This window comes from Perca fluviatilis, chromosome 4 (genome assembly GCF_010015445.1).
Source record: "Perca fluviatilis chromosome 4, GENO_Pfluv_1.0, whole genome shotgun sequence".
Lineage (NCBI taxonomy): Eukaryota > Metazoa > Chordata > Actinopteri > Perciformes > Percidae > Perca > Perca fluviatilis.
The window spans coordinates 2,375,897-2,392,399 of NC_053115.1; the positions used below are offsets into that span (position 1 = coordinate 2,375,897).

At 44.2% G+C, this 16,503-nt stretch overlaps 1 long non-coding RNA gene across 1 annotated transcript; it reads left to right on the plus strand.

The window, feature by feature from the left end:
* The first annotated feature begins 9,917 nt into the window (after positions 1 to 9,917).
* On the plus strand, positions 9,918 to 11,006 carry LOC120556786. The gene is made up of 2 exons (XR_005638891.1): positions 9,918 to 10,545; positions 10,589 to 11,006. It is a non-coding gene; the product is annotated as an uncharacterized LOC120556786 (long non-coding RNA).
* Positions 11,007 to 16,503: the final 5,497 nt, after the last annotated feature.

Below are 16,503 nucleotides of genomic sequence, written 5' to 3' on the forward strand. Positions count from 1 at the left end.
AGCTAGAGGAGACCTCACCATCTACAGGTAGAGGAGACCCACCTATCTACAGCTAGGGAGACCCCACCTATCTACAGCTAGAGGAGACCTCACCTATCTACAGCTGGAGAGAGACCCACCCTATCTACAGCTAGGGGAGACCCCACCTATCTACAGCTAGAGGAGACCTCACCTATCTACAGCTAGAGGAGACCCACCTATCTACAGCTAGGGGAGACCCCACCTATCTACAGCTAGAGGAGACCTCACCTATCTACAGCTAGAGGAGACCTCACCTATCTACAGCTAGAGGAGACCTCACCATTACACAGTAGGAGACCGTGATAAGCCCTATTTCACCTATCTACAGCTAGGGGAGACCGTGATAAGCCCTATTTCACCTATCTACAGCTAGAGGAGACCGTGATAAGCCCTATTTCACCTATCTACAGCTAGAGGAGACCGTGATAAGCCCTATTTCACCTATCTACAGCTAGAGGAGACCGTGATAAGCCCTATTTCACCTATCTACAGCTAGGGGAGACCTATTTCATAAGCCCTATTTCAACAAACGGTGACGTATCCCTTTAACATCATTACAGTTGTTATTATGTGTTCTTTGAACTGTTTGATTTCTTGCAAAAGAAGTGCCTCAGCTGATGCCAATCGAGCAGATGTCCATATCTATAGATTCTCTACGTGAGAGCTGATGCAGCTCAGAAAGGCCTTACACAGCTGGTTCAACAGCTGGTTGGGTAAAATGGCTGCTTTGCATTTTAATCTACCTAAAATAATATGAATATAAAGTTTGTTCAACATGTCCTTATATCGAAACGACAGAACAGAAAGTTTGCCAATGACTCCCATTACGACATATTGTATATGTCGGAGAGTACCAGCCGCACGAACATGTGATTAACGTTAAGGAAGAAAAACTACTTGGATAGGTTGAGGAAGAGATCATCATTTGGGTTTAAATAAGTACCAGGCATTACGTTATGTACATCAGTTAAGTACGTTGCTTATTAGGTGCCCATATTATGAAAAAAATCACTTTTTCTGGGATTTACGGTGTTATTTTGTGTCTCTGGTGCTTCCACACACACACACACACACACACACACACACACACACTTTGAAAAATCCATCCATGGTGTTCTGAGTGAGATCTGGTTTCTGAATGTGTCCTGCCTTCAGTCTCCTGGTGAGCTGGTCAAAATCTGCACGGCTTTCTACGGCACTAGCCGAGACGAGCTGGCTAACCGCAACCGTTAGCATGCTAGCTCGTTCTCAATAGCAAAACACTGCTACAACACAATAGTTCACCATCATCTCCAAAAGAACTACTTCCATGTCCCTGTTCTGCAGGTATTCCACGCTAAGTGTGAAGTGCGTCCTCATTTAGAAGAAGTCTCCCAGCTAATCCTGCCTTGTACTGACTGAAGTTGGAGAAAAAGCTAGCTAGCTCATGTAGTCCTTACCTAGCTACTGAGCATGTGCGAGTCCCAACAAAGATGTTCCAGCAGTGAGAGGTCTCACTCTGTAGCTAAAACAGAGACCTGAACACAGGGTGAAAAGAGGAGCTGCAGCAATGTGCAGTACAACTAAAATATGGTGTTTATTGATAATTAAACCATGTAAACCTATTCTGGTACAACCTTAAAATACAATTATGAACCTGAAAATGAGCAAAATTTGTGTACTTTAAAATAAGTCAAGGTTGACTTTTAGGATTTTAGGACATGAACAGCGGTCTCCTTCCCCGTCCTCTTCCCTAGGTGGACTTTGTCCGTCTTCACACAGAGTCGCCTCACTTCTTCCTGAGCTCCCGTCACAATTACTATAGCTACAAGAGGTCGGAGCCATAACCATAAAAGTAAATATTGGTTGTAATAAGCTGCTTGCACACACAACCTTTACAGCAGCTTTTGGGGAAAAGACATTTTGAATTTCTTGTTTGTCTAACCGAGAAACAAGAAACTTCCCTGTAATGAAGGCACCCCCCCCCCTGCTCTGGGCCCCCATGTTTGAAAGAAAAGCAGCAAAAGTGCCTTCTTGGATGCCCCTCTAGTGTGTGAAAATTCCCTCTAGGGTGCCTTCCAGTAGGGAAAATAAGATGCAGTGCACTAATGGTTGCTCTTAAAGGTCCCATGACATGAAAATGTCACTTTATGAGGTTTTTTAACATTAATATGAGTTCCCCAAGACTGCCTATGGTCCCCCAGTGGCTAGAAATGGTGATCGGTGAAAGAGACTTCAGATACAGTATTAGGGAACCAATAAGGTCCATATAAAAGAGACTTCAGATACAGTATTAGGGGACCACTAAGGCCTATATAAAAGAGACTTCAGATACAGTATTAGAGGACCACTAAGGCCTATATAAAAGAGACTTCAGATACAGTATTAGAGGACCACTTTGCGGTCTATAAAGAGACAGATACAGTATTAGAGGACACTATATTCTATATAAAAGAGACTTCAGATACAGTATTAGGGGACCACTAAGGCCTATATAAAAGAGACTTCAGATACAGTATTAGGGGACCACTAAGGCCTATATAAAAGCATCCAAAGAGCACCATGTCATGGGACCTTTAAATAAAGAAAATGCAATGAAGTGCCCTCTAGGCTGTCCTTAAAATGGAGAATATGTGATACAGTGCCATATATAAGTTCCTCTACATGCTAAAAAACTTTTTTTCAAGCTGGTAACCTTTTTTATTTATTTTTATTTTTTTTGCCCCTGCCCCTCAGACAGCCTGAGTCCGCCACTGGTAGGCCCTGTCTCTCACTGTGCCTTTGACATCTCTTTTCCCTAACCATTTAAGTCAAAGAAAGAAAAGCTTTCTCGGTTTGTTTATGACTCTGGTCTCAGCTGTCCTTGAAGACAAATCAAACATATCTCCTCTGCAGACAAAAGCAGCCTATTCAGCAGCCTCCAGCGGGGCAGATTCCCTCAGTCAGACTTGAAGAGGGGAACAATCGCCAGAGGACAATACAAGTCTGCTCATTGTCAATCTAGTCACCTCCAGCCAAGCTGACTCACACTGCACGTCTGTCTGTTCTCCATGCTCAGGGTGGAAGTGTGTTTGTTGATCCTGTTTGCCTGTTTTTGGATGTTTTAACATCCAGTTGGTTCTCATAAAAGTCTGTAGCATATAAAATGCAAACATGACCAAAAAGTGCAATGGCTGAATGAGCAGACTGCTTTCTTATCGATGCTCTCCAACCCACAGTTTGACTTGAACTGACCACCTTGTACGTGTGCAACCTGGATTTGGTTCTTTGGTCCAAAGATTGGCACAAAAGATGCTTTTAAAGTAACAAAATTTGATCAGATGGCCGGCAGACAGATGGCCAGATTTAAATAGACAAGTGTTCACTAGGCAAGAGCCATTACACTTTATAAAACAGTGATATGATATGGTGTATTTTCAGCTCTTTTGACCTAAATATCAATAAATGCATCTTTTATGGGGGGCATTTTAGGCCTTTATTTTTATAGGACAGTTGAAGACATGCAATGGGAGAGAGAGGGGGGAATGACATGCAGCAGTGGGCTGCAGGTCGGAGTCGAACCCGCGTGAACCTCTAGATATGGGCGCGCTCTACCAGGTGAGCTGCCCAGGCGCCCAATTAATGCATTTTTTAACCTTCTGAATTCTTTAATTTGTTTTTATGCACTCATTGCTTCATTCTCTTTTCCCTTCCAGTCTTCTTTGGTAGATGACCTCATCTTTTATTCAAATCTTTGTCAAGCCTACATAATAAATGATGCTCTGTCAACTAAATCCAACCTTTTAACTTAAGTTGACCTACACCAACGTTGCCGACTGTCTATTGAGACTAACTCCAGCTGGGGCCTGTTGCACAAAACCAGGATAAGGGATTAAGCCGGGATATTCAGGTTATCCTGGATGAATTTAGCTTTGACTTGGTTGCACAAAAGCAGGTTGAATTAAACCCAGCCAAGTAACCATGGCGATTTATTCTTTGCAGCTAGCCTGGTCCAGAGCAGGCTAACAGGCACGCAACAGGCAGGCTAACAGCCAGGCTAAGATTAATCCTGGAGTCTGATGTGTAAAATCAGTTGCGCTCTCGATCCAAAGCTTTTATATAACCGTTGATCTTCTGGATGTGTTTCTGAATTCATTTTATTAACATGCATTAAGGCTACTTGTCACTATTGCTGTCACAGGTTTGATTTAAATCCTACTACTGCAGTTGTTGAGATGGTAATGGTAAAAAGTGGGACGATACGGAGGAAATGGGCTTTTCCTCCGCTGCTGTCCCCGTGAAATGTGGCAGGGGGATCCTCCCACACCGTGCAGCGGACTCTAAAAGCGGACTTTTAGCATCAATAACGACGACAATGGCACCTGATCAAACATCCCTTTTTTTACCAAATGGGAGTGGAGATGTGTTGGAATGCCACAAAGTTTCTTAATCATTTTATTTTGGGGCTGTCACTTGTCATCTTGGGAGTGAGAAAAAAAAACAAACATGAATAATAACAGGCTACAGTGTTTTACAGATATGCTTACAGTGTGTATTGAAGTCACTTCTTTTTCTAGTTTTTGTCCAGTCACGCTTGTTCTGTATGAACATTATTTGTAGAAAGATATTTAGAATTAGACATAGCTTATGGAGATTTGTGCATATGGTTGTAAAACATATCCTCGCATTATGAATAAGCTTTGAAATTAAGCCTAGTCCTTATAAATTTCCCAGGAACAAGAATTCCCTCTGCTCACTTTTAAGGCTTAGACTAAATAATACATTTTATTTATATAGTGCTTTACAGGCTACTCAAAGAAACTTTAAACTAAAACCAGCACATTTAGCTCATAAAAACAGATATAGCAATAAAACCAACACATAACACAAGCATATTAAAGCAATTAAAACGTGGAGTGACTGAGTAGATTTTTTTTAAATCCATACGTATTCAGTCGGTCCGCTATTGTCTGTCGGGCTTTTTTCCCCGTTTGATAACAGCTGTATTTCCCTTTTTGCATATTATATTGAATATATAATATATTATATAGTATATATAATATATTATATGTTTCACCTCCTCGTAAACTTCCATTAGAAGCTGCTGCTCAGCAGGTGAAACATATGCTGCACACGTCTTCTCCATTTCTACATCAGTAAATCTGTGATGGATACCGTGGTCTATTTAAGAAAGCCGTGAACGTGCACTTATCCCAGCTAGCTACTCCTGGCTGACATAGCTTCACCTACTCATCCTGGCTGACATAGCTTCACCTTCTCATCCTGGCTGACATAGCTTCACCTACTCATCCTGGCTGACATAGCTTCACCTACTCATCCTGGCTGACATAGCTTCACCTACTCATCCTGGCTGACATAGCTTCACCTTCTCATCCTGGCTGACATAGCTTCACCTACTCATCCTGGCTGACAGCTTCACCTTCTCATCCTGGCTGACATAGCTTCACCTACTCATCCTGGCTGACATAGCTTCACCTACTCATCCTGGCTCGGCAAACGTGCAACCGATTAACCGATTAAGCCGCAATGAGTGGATCACATTAAGTCAAGCTGCGCTTTTTCACTTATCCTGGATTTCTTTATTCTATTTTTGTGCAACAGGCCCCTGGTCTTCTTGAAAAATCTGCTGCTATGAAATGCACATAGTCTTGATCAAAGTTTCTTGAACTCAACTGAAAACACTGAACTGTTATTTTTACAATTAAGTCTAACAGCTCGACCAAGCAACTGAAGAGAGGTTCAACTTTTAACAAGCATTTCGTTACACCATGTTGCTCATGCTATGACCAATATGACCTAGGCGGAAATGGGTGTGGCCTACATCAGGAGATTCAGCGCGATACAGGGAACGCCTGGATATCAGCTGTTTAAATGTGCGATGTACAGTTTGGGTAAAAGTTTCTTTGCTATACCGCCCCCTGCTGGTGGACATGTGTATTTTTTGGAGTGTGAGTTACGTGTCACGGTCTGTACCAGACCTGAAAGTTTCACTTGTGTAACTTGAACAGTGTAGTCTGCAGTATGACTTTTATTGAAGGAAGAATAATAAGAAGAAGAATAAAAATGTTAGTGAAAACAATAGGGTTCCCAGCTCCGCTGGATCTGGGCCCAGCCCCCTCGGGCTTGGACCCCTAATAAGGACCCGATGCTTCAAAATAATGTATTTTTACTTAAACTAATCTAAATGTTAAATCACGTGCAAGTATTTCTGTTAATGAGATTACGTTCATGAAGCAGACTGTTGTTTTAATGGTGAAGGGTGTGGAAGTCTGTGAGGAGCAATCAATTATAAAGACATTTATAAAGTCTTATATCAGTTTCCCAGAGGGCCACACTGGAAAAAGAGAATCACACCGAGGGCCAGACATGCAGAGATTGTTGACGTGCTTTTGTTACTGCATCTCACTTTTTTTTAAACATTTTGGTAGCTTTTTTTTAATCATTTTTGTGGCTTTCTTAGACATTTGTCACCTTTTTGTAAATTTGTTGCTTTTTCCAACATTTTTGTACACTTTTTGTCGCATTTTTGTTGACATGAAGCCCTACGAAAGTCATCAAAAGAGTTCCTTAGCCATCGTAGAATTTAGCAAATCAAGCAAAACAAAGATACCTTTTTCTCTAACAGCAACCACTTCCACAGCCTGAATATTAAACTCTCTCTCTGCTTCTTCTGGGGGAATTTCTGAGTCTCAGAATCGGCAAATCTGCCAAATTCTGCTTTGAATGTCACGTAATTACAGTTAGAAAAACACTTTCCTGTGTTTTTGGTTTGGCGCACAACTAGGAGGGCCAAAATGTATTGTGAACCCAAATTGATATACGGGCCGGATCTAAATCTGCAAGGGGCCAGATTTGGCCCACGGGCCTTGAGTTTGACACCTGTGTCTTATATCATGGTAAACTAAATATATTTTGGTTTTGGACAAAACAAGCAATATGAACACTTCAAATTGTTAAAGGCAACTTCGCCTATTTACGGAATTATTTTGCATAGCTTATCGGTTTATTGAAAAAAATAATGAAATATAATTGAATGAAAATGATAATTGGATGCAGCTCTAACAGAGGTCATTCCACAAACTAAGGCTGCGTTTAGACGGAAACGATCTGAAGAGAAAACGCAAAAGTGGCGTTGCGTTTTTTTATTCCGCATTTAGACGAGCGTTTTGGGGGGGGAATCTGCGTGCATATGGTGACACGAAAGTGTGTAAAATGTGATGTAGTATGCACGCCAGGCGGCTAGGTGGTGGTGTGAAGCACTGCCACACAACACCACCAAGTCTGCTCACCTGGTAGATCCTTCCTCCTACTTCTCTCCCTCTCCTCCTCTTCCTCTTCTCCTCCTCCTCTTCCTCTCTCCCTGGTAGCACCAAACCAACAACAAAAGCTGACCTTGCAGGTGCAGTTATTGCTTCAAAAACACACACGGCACACAAACACACACATTTTTACCCTTTAGACGGGAACGTTTAAGATTTCCACTCTGGAGGGTGGTTTCACTTTTTTGCATTTTAAGCCCCAAAAACGCCATCTAAACAACAGGCACATCTGATCAGATATTTTTAAGTTTTCACCTGCGAGCGTTCTCGTGTAAACAGGGCCTAAACCATGATCATAATCTAATGTAATGAGCAGTGGCTGAACCTAACCCGGAGGGGGAAATCGGTACCCCCCACAATCAGTGTGATTAACAATACTTTTTTTCTGCTATTCAGTTTAAATCAGTTTTACTAATTAGCTTGAAAGCTTCTTGTCTAGTTGCTTTGAGCACGTTTTTTAAACCTCATTACTACACATTTGGCTCAGTTCTGTTGGTTCTGTTGGTGGGTGTTTGTGCCCCCCAGGTAATGCGGTCTCACCAGGAGGCAGGGACAGTTTGCTGCCAAATTGGTTTCAGGTGTTTCACTGCAGCAGTAAGTAGGTTACCAAGTTTCACTGCTTGTTTGGAAGCTGTTGAAAAAGCAACTTTTTTGGAACAAACCCACATTAACACAACTTTTTCCTGCAGTGTCTAATGCTATTCATAGCAATATAACATTTTTAATTAAGTGCTGAAATTAAACTTGCTTCACAGGGTCTAGAATGTAACTTGGCCCATGAAATAAGTGAGCCAAACCACTAATCACAATGGCTGCTGCTGCTTATTTGTCAAGTGTAGCCTACTAACCAAAATCTCCCTGTTTACATGCAGGCTGCACAGTTTGAATTAGTACTATATAAAAAAGGTAATTTCATGGAGACATGGCAATGGCTGTGTTTTTCATGTTGCAGTGTGCAGGTTTTTCTCATGAACCATTCGTACATATACAGTAGCTACAAAAAGTAAAAAGTAATGCATTTCATGTAATTATTACTGTACTATGCCCGACATTGACTGCCACTGTGAAGATCTGTGTATGTAGGAGCTCAGGGTGGATGGATCCTAAAACACAGGTCTGTTGAGCAAAGGTGTGTGTGTGTGTGTGTGTGTGTGTGTGTGTGTGTGTGTGTGTGTGTGTGTGTGTGTGTGTGTGTGTGTGTGTGTGTGTGTGTGTGTGGTGACTCTAGAGTCCTAGTGAGAGAACCAAAGTGTCTCCCTCAGAACATAAATATCACGTGGCGACGCACGATGTGTAACGGTTTGTCAGGCAAGACTATAGGCTTGGACCCAAATGCAGTTAGAGGTGATTTATTTAACAGAAAAGAGTCTTAGACAAAGCGTCCTCAGGAAGGTAGCCAGGCAGGAAGAAACGAAAACCAGAATCCGCGACAGCACAGAGACAACATCCAACAGGAACCACAGCAACCGAATCAAATGAACCGACGAGAGACAACGACAGAACAGAGAGGAAATAGACCAGGTAACCAGGGAGAAAACAGATTTCAAAATAAAACAGGAAACAGAACATAACAGAAACTCATGACACGATGATGTATGTGTACGTCCGCTGTATACAGCGAAGACACACACACAGAGAGCTCAAAATGCGTCCAGATAACACGCCACGTGGCTTTAGGAAAATGGCGTGCATGTTTACGCGAAGTCATGATGAACAGTAATATGATTTTTTAATGACTTTGCCTCCAGAAAACCAATATAATATGCAAATAAAGAAAGACTGAACTCCTCTGATTGTAATAGCAGAACAGGTGAATTCCTTTTGTTATCAGATCAGTTCCACCCTGATCCTCCTCTACTGACGCAGGTTTTTAAGCTAAAGTAAATGTGTAGTCAGACTGTGACTACTGGTCCAGCTGTGTGTTAGTCGTTCTGTGTGTGTTGATGAATGAGGAGAGCTGAAACTCTCTCTCTCTCTCCGTCTCCACACATCATTAATAAACTGGCCTTAATTGCATGTGAACGTCCTCAGAGTAAAAAGATATTTTTTGTGTCTCATTTAAAAGACAAATTACTCAAACCGTCATCAATAATCTCACCGAGCAGGGAGCAGTTGTGTGTGTGTGTGTGTGTGTCTGTCTGTCTGTGTTGTTTTGTGTTTTTTTTTTTTGTGTGTGTGTTTTTTTTTTTTTTTTTTTTTGTCTCTGTGTGTCTTTTTTTTGTGTGTGTGTGTGTTGTGGGATATAGATACACACGCTTTGCTTGACCAAATGACTTATGTCCTATAATATACTGCCTCTTATTATACAGCAAGCTGCCTAGACTTAACGAGCTAAAAGTATGCTGCACGAGAACAGAGCCAAGGCTGCACACAGGTGGCCTGCATCGTAAGCAAGGAGGACATGTTCCTCTGTGGGATGGAGTAAGCAAGGACGGAGGACACCAAGACCTGGCACAGCCACAATCCATCAAAAGCAACAGCCCACTTTGTAGAGACAGATGTTCGTGGTGTGATATGTAACTGCCCTTGTTAAACTTCAATAAAAGACAGGCAAAAGAGGAAGAGAGTCAGAGCTCACTGGTGAGAAGCAGACTCGCCGAGTCTGCTTACGGAGTGATGCTCTCCTTCTATAGAAGCCTATTGTATTAATACATATCTGTGTCTGTGAAGTTGTTGCTATCTATTTCAGAGAAGAAGTCCTCACCTGGGAGTGCACCTTGGAAGCACGACAATTGGGGGCTCGTCCGGGATAAAAACAAAAAGAGGATTCTTCAAATTGGTTGGAAAAGTTCGGTCCAAGGGTGAAAGGTTGCGTTGAACATCTGGCGCCATAAATAAGGTAAGCAGACCATTATTCTGCATTGACTATTCTAAATCAAGGGTGTTCAACGTCTTAGTAACCCACAGACCGCTAAAATTAATTAATTAAATACATAGTGACAACTTCCATTTTTATAAAAGGTACAGGAAATATGGTATGGTTTATGGAACAAATATGAGGAAATATTTGTGAAAGTCTGAGTTTGGCAACTCCACCCGTGTCCTGACGAGGAGCGGTTTTGGCTGGGTTGAAACACCCGAGAATTGAGACATCTTAAAAACAAAAAGGTTAAGTTAAGGTTAATAAGGGTAAGTCCTCCATAGTAGAGGTAAGTCCCAGGTAATTGTAGGGGTAAGTCCTCCATAGTAGAGGTAAGTCCCCCGGGGTAAGTCCTCCATAGTAGAGGTAAGTCCCAGGTAATTGTAGGGGTAAGTCCTCCATATTAGAGGTAAGTCCCCCGGGGTAAGTCCTCCATAGTAGAGGTAAGTCCCCTGGGGTAAGTCCTCCACAGTAGAGGTAAGTCCCAAAAGGAGTTGAAGTCTCCTAGGTATGACTGGTGAACGATTGTATTATTGAACCATTTCACACTATTTAGGTGATATGACAAAATAATCCAATGTTCACATGACTTGTTGGTTTTGGTGTCAGACAATTGAGCTAGTTCGATTGTCCAAAGGCTGAGAACCAGGGTATAGCGAGCCATAGATCTCAGCTGGCCAAAATCATAGGGAAACTTGATTTTGGTGTCAAATAGGAATATTACTTTCCTGTTTAAGGGTTGAGAACCAGGGACATAGTGTCCCATAAATCTCAACTGGCCACAATCAAGGTTTAAAAAAAAAAAAAAAATGAAATGAAAAATTGACTCATCCAAATTAAGGGTAATGCATGAATGACCAATGTGTATGAATGCTAAATAGAAGCAATTGAAGCAGCAGCACTGCCTGAAACCTGACGGTGTTAACATAAAGCAGTGGACTGTTGAAGTAAATTGTGGATATTTAGATCGAGGGATTTCTGTGTGGAAATTTAGAAGTATTGAGTGTGTGGCAGTTTTGGATAAATATTTCTGGCAAAATTAATAAGCATATTTTGGCAATCTCATAAAGACCAGTGTTACTAGTTAAGGAAATGGACGGAGAATTTGATAGAGAAATAGATGACGGGGGTGGGGAATTAAAGGACCATATAATTATTATTATATTTAATAAGTTGGGGAGCAGTTAGAAGTAATGGAAAAAGCAGTGAAAGCGGCCTATGGGACAGGGAAGGAGGCAGAGGATATGATGATACAAATGAGGAAAGATGTTAATCAGATACTGACCGATCAGGGGGAAATTGCTAAATGCACAGATCCACTGTTAGCAGCATTTTGGAGACAGGAAAAGAGAGCAGGTCAGGATCAGGAAGAAGCACAGAAAGATGTGAAAACAGGCAGTTGGTTAAAAAAGGGAGAAGCCAAGGATAGGAGAGATAAAGCAAGTCAAGATAGGAAGAAGTGGGCACTATGGGCGCTATTATGGCAGGGAGTGAGGCATCTAATGGTTGATAATACAGGTCATACACAACCACATAAACCTCCATCGTACTCACCACCTCAGCCCACTACAGGGTTGTACCCAGTGTTTGATGTTAAGGAAGGAGCAGTGGAAGTTACAGGGCTTGGCAGATGTGTCCCCTCAGCCCCGTTTGCGGGTCAGGACCAAACCCACAGAGGGAAGATTAGGCAACCAACTGATGAGTGGCAATTACAGAGACTCATGGCTTTAACTGCAGGGCACCCCACTCCTGACCTTTTCCCCATTCCTGATTGGATCCCAGCCCCTCCACACACACAACCACAATCCTATGCCCAACCCCCACCCTATAGGCGGGGTCCTCCCCAATGGCAACAAAATAGTGGGAGGGGATATGGGAGAGGAGGAGGGAGACCAGGGAGGGGCGGGCGGCCCCGCCTCGGGAGAGCTCCGGGAGCCTGCTTTGTTCGTGGCCAACTGGGACACTGGTCTAGGGAGTGTCCGCTAAATGGGGGCGTCACCAAGGGGAAGGGGTTACCAGCAAAGGGGTCCATACCAGCCACCGCAGGGACCACCGACAGGTCCACCCTGCCGCAACTGCAGATGGCTGAATGGAACTGGACTGGCTGGGAACCAGGCCAGCAGTTGCCACAATGACACTCCCAGCAGAGCAACAGGACCCAGGGACCACGGCAGATCCCATGGTGTCCATGAGAGTAGAAGGAACTGTTCAGCCCTTCTTAGTTGACACAGGAGCTACTTGCTCAACAATCAGACATTGTCCATCACAACACATTTCACCAAGTCACATTACGGTGATGGGTTTCTCTGGGGAAAAGCAAAACTGCCAATAACAAAACCACTGCATACAGCTATAGGGAACCAACATGCGTCCTCCATCCATATGTTGTTTCTCCCACGGTTCCTATGAACCTCCTTGGCAGAGATCTCCTCATAAAACTGGGCATGTCTATCCTGTGTTGTGCTGATGGAATATTACTGACTTTCCCTGATGACCTGTTCTGAAGGAAACCAGGGCCACGGACAATACATCCTTTCCCCCACCTCTGACTCCTACGCTGACATTTACTGGGCTATGTTGTTCTCCAGAAGGCCCGGCCCGGGTATCCTGAAACAGTTCTTCCTCTGGAAGCCCTGGATCTCGCAAGTTGCACCCTTTGTCCCTCCCCCAGATCCCCCACATGTCACCCTAAATTATGATGTCCACTCTGATCTCTGTTATCAAGACGCTTTTGACACGAAAGCGACACCAGATGGGAGATCTTCACCCAAAACATCTTTGTGGGGACCAGAGGGCGAGGCCGCCAAGGTCCAGCTAACCCCTGATCAGTTGCCATGGTTTGTTATGACTGAGGAATCTGCCCCACATGTTTCACTCGCCCTGCACCCAGGGTATGAGGCCAAATCATTAGGTCCCATGGTCAAGACAGCCCTGACTGCCACCGACTGGACACTCACTCCCTCCTCCCTAAGGTTCAATACTCTCCCTCCACCAAAACCTTCCACATTCTCTGTGAGGGTCGAGACACAGCTTTTCTCCAACATGACTTAATTGCTAGGCACCATGGTAGGGAAAGGACTGACCATCAAGATGCTAAAGCCATGTTAGATGGTCTTCCCCCCACTCACTTCTTGGTCACAAACACCCACTGATGTAGGTTTAGTGCATTGTGCCCGCCTGACCTTTCACCTTAGCCATCTCCGCCTGTATGGATACCACAATACTCATGCTCTAGGGAAAAGCAGCTAGGCATTTCAGATACAGTCACAGGATTGATTGAGGGGTAGGGGGTAGAACCCTCTCGCTCCCAGTGGAACACACCTATCCTCCCAGTTTTGAAAGCAGAAACAGGTAAATATAGGATGGCATGACCTACGCCAACAAATCATCTACATGTAGACACCACTCTCACTGTACCTAACCCACATGCTCGCTCTCGCGACATAGGACCACAACACCACTGGTACACAGTGTTAGATCTCTCAAATGCATTTTTTCTGCCTCCCTCTACCTAACATCTGCAGATATTTTCTCATTCACATACATGGGTCGCCTCCTAGCGAACACACACGACTACCACAAGGGTTTAACTCTCTCCCAGCCTGTTTAACAAAGTTCTGAAAATCCCACTGACAGATTGTACCCTACCACCTGACACCGCTCTGGTAACAATATGTAGATGATCTTCTGATAGCTGCACTAACCGCGCAATTGCCTGTCTGCAGGCTACCAAAGATGTTTTGACCACCCTGGCTAGGAGGGTTACAAAGTAAGCAGGAAGAAAATACAAGTCTGTAGAAGAGAAGTTACCTTCTGGTAGAATCCTTTCAGCGTGGTGTAGTGTGTTGCGAGCTTCACACAGATCAGTTATTTTGGCCCCACCCGAAACCATGTACTGTAAAAGACATGTTGTCATTTTGGGCTTGACAGGCTACAGCAAATCCTATGTTCCAGGCTATGTCGACCTTACAGATCTCCCTCCCGGGTTATGGTAATGCCAACAGGGCATGCGAATTTGTCCCTCAGCCTTTAGACTGACATTTGGAAGGCAATGAGGCATTCATTAAACTTTAAACAATCCCTTGCTGCAGCAGCAAATCTTTGGTCTGCCCAAACTACCCCCTGCCCTTCCATCTTGATGTTTCTGAAAACAAAACAAGCAACTAATGGGGTTTTGTTTCCAGAAAAAGGGGGTGACAGAGTAGTGTTGAACTACATGAGCATCCCATTTGAAACAAATTGAAAAACGCCCCCCCCCCAACAGGCCCGCTGCGCACAACCCGGTAAGGTCAAAATGCATTCAGAAATCATCAACATATAGTTATGGGACACCCCCTGATAGTAGGTTAACCTCCCACAGCATAGTGTCCTTGTTAACTCAGCCATGTTTTCACCCACACCAACCAGACAAAGCGAATCAGCAAAGTTTTGTGTAGGGTCCCAAACTACCTTTACACATGAAGGCATTTAACACTGGCAGACCAGATGGGGAGGGGGAAACACATGGAGTGTGAGGACAGGAACAAGAAAAGTGGAAAAAGTCAGACCAGACTTAGCTGCACAACCACTAGGGGAAGGAAGAGTGCTATTCACAGATGGGTGTTGTTTTAGACATGAGACTGAGGGACTGAAAGCAGCATATGCAGTGGTTGAAGACACAGGAGGGGAAGTGGTAACATTAGAAGCAGAAAGCGATGCAGGCGGTCAGTCAGCACAGAAAGCAGAAGTGGAAGCACTCCATCAGAGCCTTAGAGCTAGGAAAAATCAAGCAGTAACGGTATATTGACTCAGCCTATGCAATAGGAGCAGCTCACCTCGAATTCCACTACAGTGGTAGAGGGTAGGGTTTGCCGACAGCAGAAGGAAACCAAACCTATGAAACAAGAAATGAAAGAAAGATTAGCAAAGCTATTCTCCCACCAGGTGCCAAGTAGCAATAGTCAAATGTAAGGGCGGACAGCAACACCTACCAAGATAGAGTGAGTAAGGGAAATGAAGCAGCAGACAGCGCCGCAAAACCGCAGTAGGATATTTGGCACGGAAACATCTAATCGCATAGACTGCAGACCTAGAAACCAGGGCTCGAGCTTAGCAAAGAAGCAATCATTGAGTTAAAAGAACGAGCTCCCCCCAAGAAAAACAGTTTGAAAAGCAGAGGGAGCTTGATGCAAAGTGAGGGGTTGTGATGGGCCCGGATGGTAGACCATTCTCACCAGGGTCTGGAGACGCCGGTAGAAGAAGCTCATGGGAAGTGGGACAGGGTCAGCTGAGATGTTGAGAAACCCACAACATTGGTGGCAATCCATTCATGAAAAAACAATGGTAGAGCAGGTAACCAAGACCTGTCCCCAATCCAAGCATTCAACCCTAAGTCTACAGGAAAACAAGACGGGGACAGTACCCCCTTGAAGACAGTGGCAGGAAAGAGATTTGTGATTGACTACACTCGACATGACGGACAAGGTACAGGGTTGCAGGTATTTGCTGGTGTGTGTGGATTCCTACACTGGATGGCCAGAGCTGGCCCGCAAAAAATGGAAGACGCCAGACCGTTAAATTAAATTTCTAATCAACCAAACACATTCCTGTAGTTGGCTCCTCTAAAGGATAAAGTTAGATAATAGGTTCCGCCATTTCAAAACAAAGATTTGCAAAAGGAACTCATGTTGGGCTAAAGCATACATTTCATCGTGATACCACCCTGAATCTCAAGGCAAGGTAGAAAGGATGAACCTGAATTGATGAATTGGCTGCAAGCTCCTCCCCCTGGCTCCCTCCAGGCTCTATAAGAATGTCAGTAAACAGTAGGACAGGCCTCTCACCATATGAGCTACAAACAGGGAGGTGTTTCCCTGGGCCCTGGTCTCAGCCTCCACTTACTGAGCCTTCACCTGTAACCATTTCTCACAAAGCTTTTTCCCCGCCAGCTACAGGGCACAGTCCCTTTGTTTTCTTAAACAGGTGACCGTCAGCACACCCAGACGCTAGAAACCAAAACCCCTCCAGACGCTTCATGGTGGGTGCCCCGCTACAGCAATTAAGAGGAAGGGTCTGAACCTCGCTGGCAGGCCCTTCTAGAGTGACCGGCGAGAACATCCCGCCACGCAGTACAGCTCGAGGGAAAGGTAAACAGGGTACCACTGGAGCCAGTGTGCTGCAGCCCAGGAGCCAGGCCGCCACCAAGGAAGCGTAGCCAGAGATCTGGCTGCCAGCGCTGAGGGCTCTCCCACCAGACACTAGGGAAAAGAGGCAGAATAATCCCTCCAGTGTCCAACAAGGTCCAGGGGTAGTCCACCCCTGTGACCTGGAAGAAGAGAAATCCCA